This window comes from Taudactylus pleione, unplaced genomic scaffold (genome assembly GCF_031769625.1).
Source record: "Taudactylus pleione unplaced genomic scaffold, aTauple2 ptg000384l, whole genome shotgun sequence".
Classification (NCBI taxonomy): Eukaryota; Metazoa; Chordata; class Amphibia; order Anura; family Myobatrachidae; genus Taudactylus; species Taudactylus pleione.
Genome location: NW_028284785.1, coordinates 498,827 through 508,864, shown reverse-complemented (window position 1 = coordinate 508,864; position 10,038 = coordinate 498,827).

Below are 10,038 nucleotides of genomic sequence, written 5' to 3'. Positions count from 1 at the left end.
TTTTCAAGCACCTCCATCATTTTATTCAAATGCCTTTGGATATGGGTGCCCTTAGTGTGGCCAAGGCCAATTTTTACCAAATAGCTGGCTTCCCACACATCATAGGGGTTGTGGATGGTACTCACATACCACTTCAGCCTCCAGCATGTCTGGAGGCCATATTTCGCAACCGTAAACACTATCACTCCCTGAATGTAATGGTGGTATGTGATGCCTCCCTCCAGATCCTGTCCCTGAATGCAAAATTACTCGGAAGTGCACATGACTCATTCGTCATCCGGCAATCAGGGATATGGCACAAATTAAACAACCTACAAGCTGGTGATGCGTGGCTTCTGGGTAAGTGGAGACCTTTAGTACATAACAATGTTAAGCTTGATACACAGTGATCCTGATGTTGTCACTTCTTTTTCACAGGAGACAGTGGCTACCCTTGCACGCCCTGGCTGGTCACTCCTTATTTGGCTCCTACACCAGGGCCACAAAGTAATTTTAATGCCGCACTTACAGCCACCAGGCAAGTGGTGGAGCGCTGTATCGGCCTTTTAAAAGGCCGATTCAGATGCCTCCACCGCTCTGGTGGCGAGCTCATGTATTTGCCGGATATGGTTTCGAAAATTGTGGTCCTGTGTGGGATATTTCACAACATCGCCATAAGGAGTGGTGTCCCAATGCAGCCAGAGGATGCCTTACCTGAGGATGGCCCCCCCGAGGTTGGTCAGAGGTCAGTAAGTGGGGGGGCCATACGCGATGATGTGGTGGCCAGATATTTTAGGTAATTATTGGCAACACAACAGTGTTTAGACACAATGTGGTAAGGATTTTTTGAGAACATCTAATTATTTTCTTTTTTTTTCACCATCTTCTGTTTGATTTCATAATCTTTGGGACTCCAATGATGACTACTTCCTGCTACCCTAGAAAATCCTTCATGGGGACACATTGGAAATATATTCTGGAACCCATATTGCAACGCAACATTTGTGGAATCATGTTGGCATGGTCCTTCGTCAACCAGTTCTTGATTTTTCTTTTTTATTTTTAAATGTTGTTGTATGGGTTGTATTTTTGTTTATCACTGTGTGTATTGTTTGTGAGTGAACACTTTGTTATTTTAGTTATGTTGTGAATAAATGTTTTGAGAGTATAATTTTGGTCATTTTATTGCCCATTACAAGCAAGTGTAACCAGGTTCACCCACGTTAAAATTTACTAAGGGGTAATCCTGTAATGACGCAAGTTGAGCAAAAATTTAAGATGTTTTCTGGGTCCAAACCAACACTAAAAGGAATCCTGTACAATCTGTTGGCTTTGTAATCTCGGCCTAAGCAGGTTGCCCCCCAAATTGGAACCTGTAAAATGTAGTAATATATAAATTGTCAAGCACAAAAAAAGGCCAATCAGATTGTTACTGTTAGGTGTTTCTTGTGCCTGTTTTCCTACAAAATACAACACACAATCTTAGTGACAATAATTGCAAATACTTGCTGGAAGAGTCTACTTATGTCAGTGTAAACAATCTCAGATTTTGAAACAAGGAATGAGACAGAACGTTAAGATTAATTTTTTAATTTAGAAAACTATTTTTAACTGAAAACAAAAAATTAGGGACGCAGGATGACCGACATATGGTCAAGGACCACCAGCAGCCCGATGACGTAGGCACGCATCCGTTCAGCACATCCTGGTAATTCCGCCATACGCCTCTGTTGCTCTGTGGGTTAGAAAAGTGTGGGGCTTAATACATCAATAATGAAACCACATTAAAAAACAAGCCAAACAAAGCTAACCAAAAATGACAATATTGTGACCAAAAGCAGAATTACCCCAAAAATACCAAGGCCCCAAAAATGGTCCCCACAAAAATTACAAGTAAAAAAATCAGATTCTGACAGGTGTGATATGTGTATGGGGAAATCAGCAGTAAAAAGTAAAGACAAACAGAAATCTACAACAAAATCTCACAAACCACACAAAAAAAGGCACAGACACAGGATTACATACAAACAGTTTTTTAAAAAAACTAAAAATTAAAAAAAACATACCGTTCACAATAACGCCCGCTCCAGAAGCCACTCCCTCGTCCTCCTCCTCGGAGGTGCCTACATTCCCCAACGAGGTTGGCGTGGTGATTTGGGATTCAGGAGAGGGGGTAGTTACAAGAGGGGTGGTTGGAGGAGAGGGGGAATTGGGATGGAGGGGAAGGAGCCACGAAACATCCGCCACAGGGTCTGTGCAGGCTGGGGAGGAGGGGGAAATACGGGAATTTTGGGGTGTTGAGGTTTGGCTGGGGGTTGGGGAGAGGGGCCGTGAGCGCCGTCTTTGACGGCGATGATGCCGTAGTCTTCACTCTGCCCCTAAAAGATGGGAAACAAATTGTGGTTATTTTCAACCCAGACCTAGTTAAACACTAATTTTTGACAACACAAATATGTAAACATGGCCATGCAGATATGAGTACAATGAATAAATAGGCCATACATGAAAACATGGCCATGCAGATATGAGTACAATGAATAAATATGACATACATGAAAACATGGCCATGCAGATATGAATACAAAGAATAAATAGGACATACATGAAAACATGCACACGCAGTTAGGGACACAAAGATAATCATGAAAACCACAGTCCCAAAAACTTACTTTCCACGATCTGCATGCGAAAGCATACCAGCAAGCGGGGCATCCGCCGTTGCAGGTCGGACCACCTGCGCTCCAGCTGGCCGATCTGGCGGCGTGAGCCGAAGGAACGCAGGCGGCCACGTACCTCCGCATATGCGGAACGCTTTTCTCTATTTGTGATGGGTGGAGGCTGGCTGGTGATCCGCCTATCCATCACCTCGGTTAACACCAGCAGCTCACGCCTGGTGAATGCCGAGGCTCTCATGATGGCAATGGTGTATTTGCTAAAAATCATTTTTAATAAAGACCCGAAAATAAATTTGATTGGCTAATGTATTTGGGTAATTAACAGGACCAATTCTATTGGTTAGTGTATGAGTCATGTGTTCGACAGGGCCACAAATCTCTTGAGAGTTATGATAGGCTTGATGCAGTGACATGCGTAAGCAAATTTAAATAAAGAAATGAACCCAGGAAAATATGCGTGGTTAAAAACAAATAAAACAAATGTTTAATTGGCTCTAACATGTATTTTGACAAAGAAAAGCGAATGTTTAAGCCGTACGTATTCTGCGGGTAAACACAAACACGGACAAGATTAAAGTTTATTGCATTGTCCAAAAAAAAACAAAAAACCCAATTAAGCTAATTGATATATTGATTGGCATGATACGATTGAGGGAGGTAGGCAGAATAAACGAGCAGGTAATCGGAATCTGACAGTCCCACTTCCGGTTTGTACTTGTGCGTGCGTTCCCTTCAAGCCACTTTGGGGATGTACGCTCGCTATTTGGCACGCTCGTTAGTTAGAGGAGGGGTTGGTAGAGTTTGGGGAGGATGTTTAGCTGCATTCGAAAATACGAGCGAGTGCTTGAATTTACATATGTTTGTACGTACGCCGAACGTACGAACGGCCACTTGCGTCCGGGTCTGAATGAGGGCCCTTGTATTGTATCCTCTAAGCGGCAGGTTGATGAACTGCTGGTAGAGAGTATCCAGCAATGTTGCAGACTGTGGATATCCCAACTCCTAACAGGCAGGATAGTGTACGGTACTCTCCTGGGGTAGCGTACCACCATAATACAATGGCTAGTCTCCTGCTTGGCTCTATGGGTCTCCTAAAGTTGGTGGACTGCCTTGAAAGTGCTGGGGTCAGTAGGTCCAGCAGGTAATAGAACGTCGCACGCGACATCCGAAAGTGGGCCATCCACTGCACATCCTGAAAAGCTTCCACAGTCACCATGAAAGCTTCTCCATGCTTACGGTCTTGAGCCCACAATCTTCGGTCAGTCGACATGTTTAGTTTGAGAATAGTTGTCACAGTGGAGGATATGAGGCCTCTCCTCCTGCGCATATATTGCCGTCGAGTCGTTGCCTTCTCAGCCACAAACTGCGCCCTCCTCCTGAAACAACTGTACAGTATGCTGCACATTGTCATCACGCTCTCACTGGCTGAATGAAACAGCAGAAAGCACAAACACTCACAAGCTCTGGAAAACACACAGGTAGTCCGTCGGCCATGATTGCTGCATTGCTGTGAGGAGTCCCCACCCCTCCCTTTGGTTCCCATTTGTGACCTCATCTATATCCTGTAAAAAGTCAATTTTTAATGACATCCATAGGGTTCTACAGGGCAGGCCAGGCTTCAGTGTGAACAGGGCCGACTTGGGAATAACCCAGGTTGAAGGTGCAGTGTGAAAGGGGTCTGACCCAGGTCGCAGCCAAATCCGACCCAGCTTTAAAATCCCGAGTCAGCCGGGTTTGCGATGTGAAAGGGGTATTACTGTAGATGCTGAACTTAGGGCCTGATTCAGACCCGGTCGCTAAGTTGCGCTCGCTTGCTTTGAGCGATGGTCGCCCGTCTGCGCATGCGTATGCATCGCAGTGCGCATGCGCGAACCAGTCACTGCGATGGGGAAGCGATCATTCGTAGCCCACAGACGGGCCGCTACTTTGAGTGGCAGAATGTGCCGTTTGTGGGTGGTAACAGGGGAAGGTGCTTGTGAACGGAGGAGTGGTGCTGCGAACGCAAGCGTGTCTGACTGTCAAAACGGAGTTTAATGGGAGTGCATAATTAGCAAAGTAGCATCATTGTACACGTGCCTTGGGTGTATTTCAGGCTGAACTGATCGCACTGTTGCGGTGGGGTAAGGTCTACCACAAGAGCTGCGTGCAGCAATACAGCCATTCGATGTACTCGATTAATCTCTCACTTCCTGGAGATGACGTGTGCTACGAGTGAGAGGTGGGCGGCTTTATACTACAGCGTGCGTTCACTCTGCCGTCGCACTGTAAGACAGATGGCGTCCTTCAGCCAGACAGTGCAATCGTATATTTGCATACCTGGACTCTTTTTTGCTGCGAGAGAGCGCAGCATAGCGACCAAGTCTGAATCAGGCCCTTAGACAGCTAAGCACAACACACTGTGCACACACTACTGCTCCAGGAGGGGGAGCCAGGTGGGAGGTGAGGGAGGCATGGTGCCACAATCACATTATCATGGCCCCGCCCCACGCTATACAAAGCCATGATTTGCTGCATTGTAAAACAAAGGGAAGACAGTATAAGCAGCTATTTGGGGACTGCTTCATAGCTGCACGCGAGTTGGTCACTGAAGGCGCCACATTGCGAGCTCAGAAATAAATGGCCTGTCTGCCAAGATGGCTGCATCTATGCGTGAGCTCCGCCTCTATCCATCCAACTGTGAAAATACCTGTCATTGCTCATTGCTATCAGTGCACATTTACAGCAGCCTTGTCTTTAGAGCAGAGGTTCTCAAGCTCGGCCCTCAGGACCCCACACAGGTCATGTTTTCCAGGTCACCCAGCAGGTGCACAGGTGTAGTCATTACTCACTGACACATTTTAATAGATCCACAGGTGAAGCTAATTATTTCACTTGTGATTCTGTGTGGAGACCTGGAAAACATGCACTGCTTGGGGTCTTGAGGACCGATTTGCCTTAGAGCAATGGATCAATCAGGAATTAGATGGATCTCTGCCCATGCCCACCTCTGAATAGCCTGCAATAACCACACCTCCGGAGATCCCAGGCGTGAGGTCCAAAGGATTAGAGTGGGGTGCATGGTGATGCAATTTTCACCACTATGGTCCCTTCCCACCCTTTTCAGTGAAATATGGGATTGTACTCTATTCAGCTGGGATTCAGGACCTCCCAAAATTTTATAGTAACCAAGATATACCAGGGGAGTAGCCATTTGTGATTTGCAAGCAAGGAACTCTGGTTACATGCCCCTGACACTCCAATGTAACGGAACAGTTCCCTGCTATGCTGGTATGTTTCACAACATGACAAAAGTTGGGGAAAACTGTTTTGTCTCCATTGTCTGATTAAGGTGCTTATACGGAAGGCCCTTTTGACAGCCAATACGTCATTTGAGATCTAATCGTCTGCAGATCCCAGCATGTATAAGTGTTAAACAAACAATTGTCTTGTTCTCTAATTGTGCGCAGTTCCCAACATGTATAGGCAGAAACAACAAATATATACCTGGCGCCAAGGAAGCACTATTAGTATAAACTATGAAAGCTGCTGTTACTCACCACCTGAGAGTGCTGCCACAACTCTCCAATAATGAATATACAACAGAAAATATGGTGGAAAAGCACTGCAAGCACATACAACTCAATCACAATATATTAAAATGATAACAGTAATAGTATTTAATACATCATCTAAAAAAAATACAATAGTAAGATCATGTGAATAAAATGCAGCCATAATTATATAATTATATAAACATCATATAGTAAATGTTCTGCAATAAATTGACATAAAAGTGTATAGCTAAAAATCAGCTTTGAATGAATACAATGATGCAAAAACCAACTGGAAATAATGTTTATCCTAAATGGCAACAATGTACCTCCAAATGGCTATATTGAGAATAAAAAGTGACCAATGTACTGAAAGTCAAGTTATCTAAAGGTGCTCACAGACATAACGATGTGCTCACGATCAGCCGATGTGTACGATTTCCCTTGAAACTCTCCCCGACGTGGATATGTAGTGATTACTCACACACCGAAAACTGGAAATATTCCAACAAGTTTAGGCAATATATATAATTCACACACAGGTTAAGTCACCAACCGTAAGATGGCAGTTTGGTTTGCTGTAACAAATATGATCTCTGGCATCGTGGTGGGATCGCTGCTCCTGCCAGCTGTATTGTAGCTATGTATGTCAGCTTCATGCTCTGTCTCTCCCCCAGTTCTGCTGTGGATAGCCGTGCTTATGTTGCAGCGTGAATTACACTGAGCCGGTAGTTTAGATAATGTGGCCAATATACGGCAGCGTGGTCCGTCCTTATAGCCGCACTGGAAGCACTAAGTTAGCCGCGGCTTGGCGAATTAGTGTAGCATAGAGTTGTACTGAGCCTGTAACTTTAAAGGTATACTCGTTACCCGGCAATGTGCCACATCCTTAGTAGGGAATTTCCAGTAAGGCAAATAGTCAATACAAAAATGCAGTCATACTCTATATGAGTAATAGAGCAATGGAGGGTATATGCAACTTATTCTTAACGCGTTTCACCGCAACAAGCAGGGCCAGAGTGTCTACTATCTAGAGTTTACAAATAGTGGCTCCCATTTACCAACAAAGGCAAATACCAGCAGAATTTTTACGTTTAGTATCACTGTGATGCTAATGAAAAATTCACTGGTACTTACCAATACTTTCCCCTCTGGCGAGGTCCTCTGCTGGGCTGCTGGCAGCCTAACGCTGCCAGCAATGGGGCTCCGATGTTACGTGCATGTGCGACAGTCCGTCCGCGCATGTGCATGCCACGGGGACCTGGCAGTGCCTGGAATGCTTCGCTGAAGCCGGAAAGGCACCGCCGGGTTCCATTGCCGGCAATGGGGAGCGCATCACTCTCGCCATCTAAAAGATGGCGAGAGTGATGCTGTAATCTTAGATTACCGCTGTTTGCTAAATGCAGAAATGAGGTTATAACCCCTTTAGCGAGCGCCAAAGAGGTTATGCTTCATTGGTAAATAGGGGCCAATATCTCTTGTTACAGAGTTTCAGAAAGAAACATTTTATGACTTGTTATTGTATCAAGTCATCCACTTAGTAATTCTCTTTTGTAAGACACTCTGGGTTTATAATAATACAGATAGATTATAATAATACAAATGAAAATCAGTAGAATGATCATATATTCCTTTCCCTGTTGTTATCTGGATCTGTGGTTAGAGATAGTTGAGTAGGACTAAATTGTACATATGTAAATATTTCTGATTTTAGTTACAATACACATCTAGATTAATTGCACATTTATACAGTAAGATTATTTATATCTCTTTAAGTTTACTGGTTCATTGCAGCCTTAATGGTAACTGCACTTATAGATACCTTTTCATAAGGAGCGATGCATACAGTATGTTGTCTTCTCTCTATATAATGCTGAAGTAGTCTTTCCTACATTTATGTAATCCCAAACTAATATTCCATATTCAGGGCGCACATCCTATTATATTGGGACATATTTATTGTGAAATCATGGGAAGTTACAATTCATATGAGACCACACGTATCTTAATTGTTTCTCTGTGCAATAAAAAGCATAGCGCTGTCTATAGGAGGATTGGGAGCAAGGTGTATATACTTCTCATGTCTATGCTCCTATCCCTTTTAATATATAAGACTGAATTTTTACTTATGTGACAAATTCACAAGGATTTAAATTGTTTCTCTCTATCAAGAGATGGTAGTTAATAAGCGTCCATTGATTATAAAGCGGCATGTGTGTTTTTCATATTGTCGTTTTTATATATCCAAACAAAATCAGAGTAGCGCTAATTGTTTTTATATAATTCAAGAACACTAACATCAACGAAGCTTTAAATATGGGACACGCAACCCATTATTTTGAGGCATAAAGAATGTGTTAATATACAGGATCACATTTCAAAGCGGGGCAGCCTGTATCCGGCTGTTCCCTGTGCTACACAATCATAGTGTTTTTTGTTATGGGAATCTGAATGAGACACGTAATTAATCGTTCTTGTGTCTCAATCACCCATAGTGTACTGTGGTCCTACATCCAAATTCCTGCTAACTACACAAACATAACGTAATTGATATAACATTCATATATACACATCGGTCATATTGGAGTGCTGTGCGACCAGGACCAGGAGTATGGAGCGGTCAGAGTAGGTAGCTTGCTCCCAGCAGTACTGTAACAGGGCAGCAGTGCACCCTGTGCCAGCCTCACACCCAAAGTGCATGGCGTCATTACATCATGCAGAGGGGGGCGGCAGCACCAGGAAGTGCAGCATTTCCCAGAGTGTACAGACGGCAGAGTACATGCCTGGAGCATCCAAAGGTACCCTGCTAGCCAGATTCTCTGAGAACCGGATCTACCCAAAGTTCGTGATCCGTGACGAGATCCGAGTCCGGCTGGGGTTTTCCCGCATGACTCGGATCTGAAAACTAGGCAAAACATCATCCTCCCGCTGTCAGATTCTCGCGGGTTTTAGATTCTATAAAGGTCCCGGTGATCGGTGCCATTTTCACTCCGGCTGGGGAGAGTGTACAGAGCGGACAATCCAGGGGTGCTTTTCCCCCAGTGTAAAAAAAATAAAAGTAAAAAATTGAATTCTTTTTTTTTTTTTCATTTTTTGTGTGTGTGCTAGGTAGTTACTAGTTAGTAACTAGTTACGCTATTATTGTTCGGTGACACTGCCGGCCAGATCGCAGTTTTTCATCCATGTATTTGTGACTCTGCAGGTGGTCCATCCGCATGCCGCAGAGGTGCTTTGTTTTCCATAAAAGGGTGCTGTGTTGTTCATCAAGGGGCTGCTGCTTTGTCCAGGGGTGCTCTTCCCCAGTGTAAAAAAAAAAGTTAAGAAAATTTGCATTCCACAAAAATATAAACAAATTATGTGTGCTAAATAGTAGTTATGCTGTTATTGTTTGGTGACACTGTCGGTCAGACCACAGTGTCAGTTTGTTAATAAGGAGGACGATCTAATGAGAAGAGAGCCGGACCCACAACATACTAGTGCTGCCAGCAGTCATGATGACGATACAAGGCCATCAACATCATCTACGAAGGCAGATTCCCAAGAGCTTAAGTCAGGGCATGTAAAATCAAACAATCAATGTTTTACAGTGTTAAAGAAAAAAAAATCAAAAGCTAAGTTAGCTGCAGAGAAACAAAAATTTGGCAATATGCCATTCACTATACAAAGTGGCAAGGAAAGGATAAGGCCTTGGCCTTTAATTATGACTGGTGTTTCCTCCTATTATGATGATGTAAGCCCTTCTACCTGTAGAGGTATAAAAAACAAAAAAATTGTTAAGGCACAGGAACTAATTGTGTGCTCAGAAAAATCACAGAACCCAGAGGAGAGTCTAAGTGTGTCCGCGGTTGCCATGT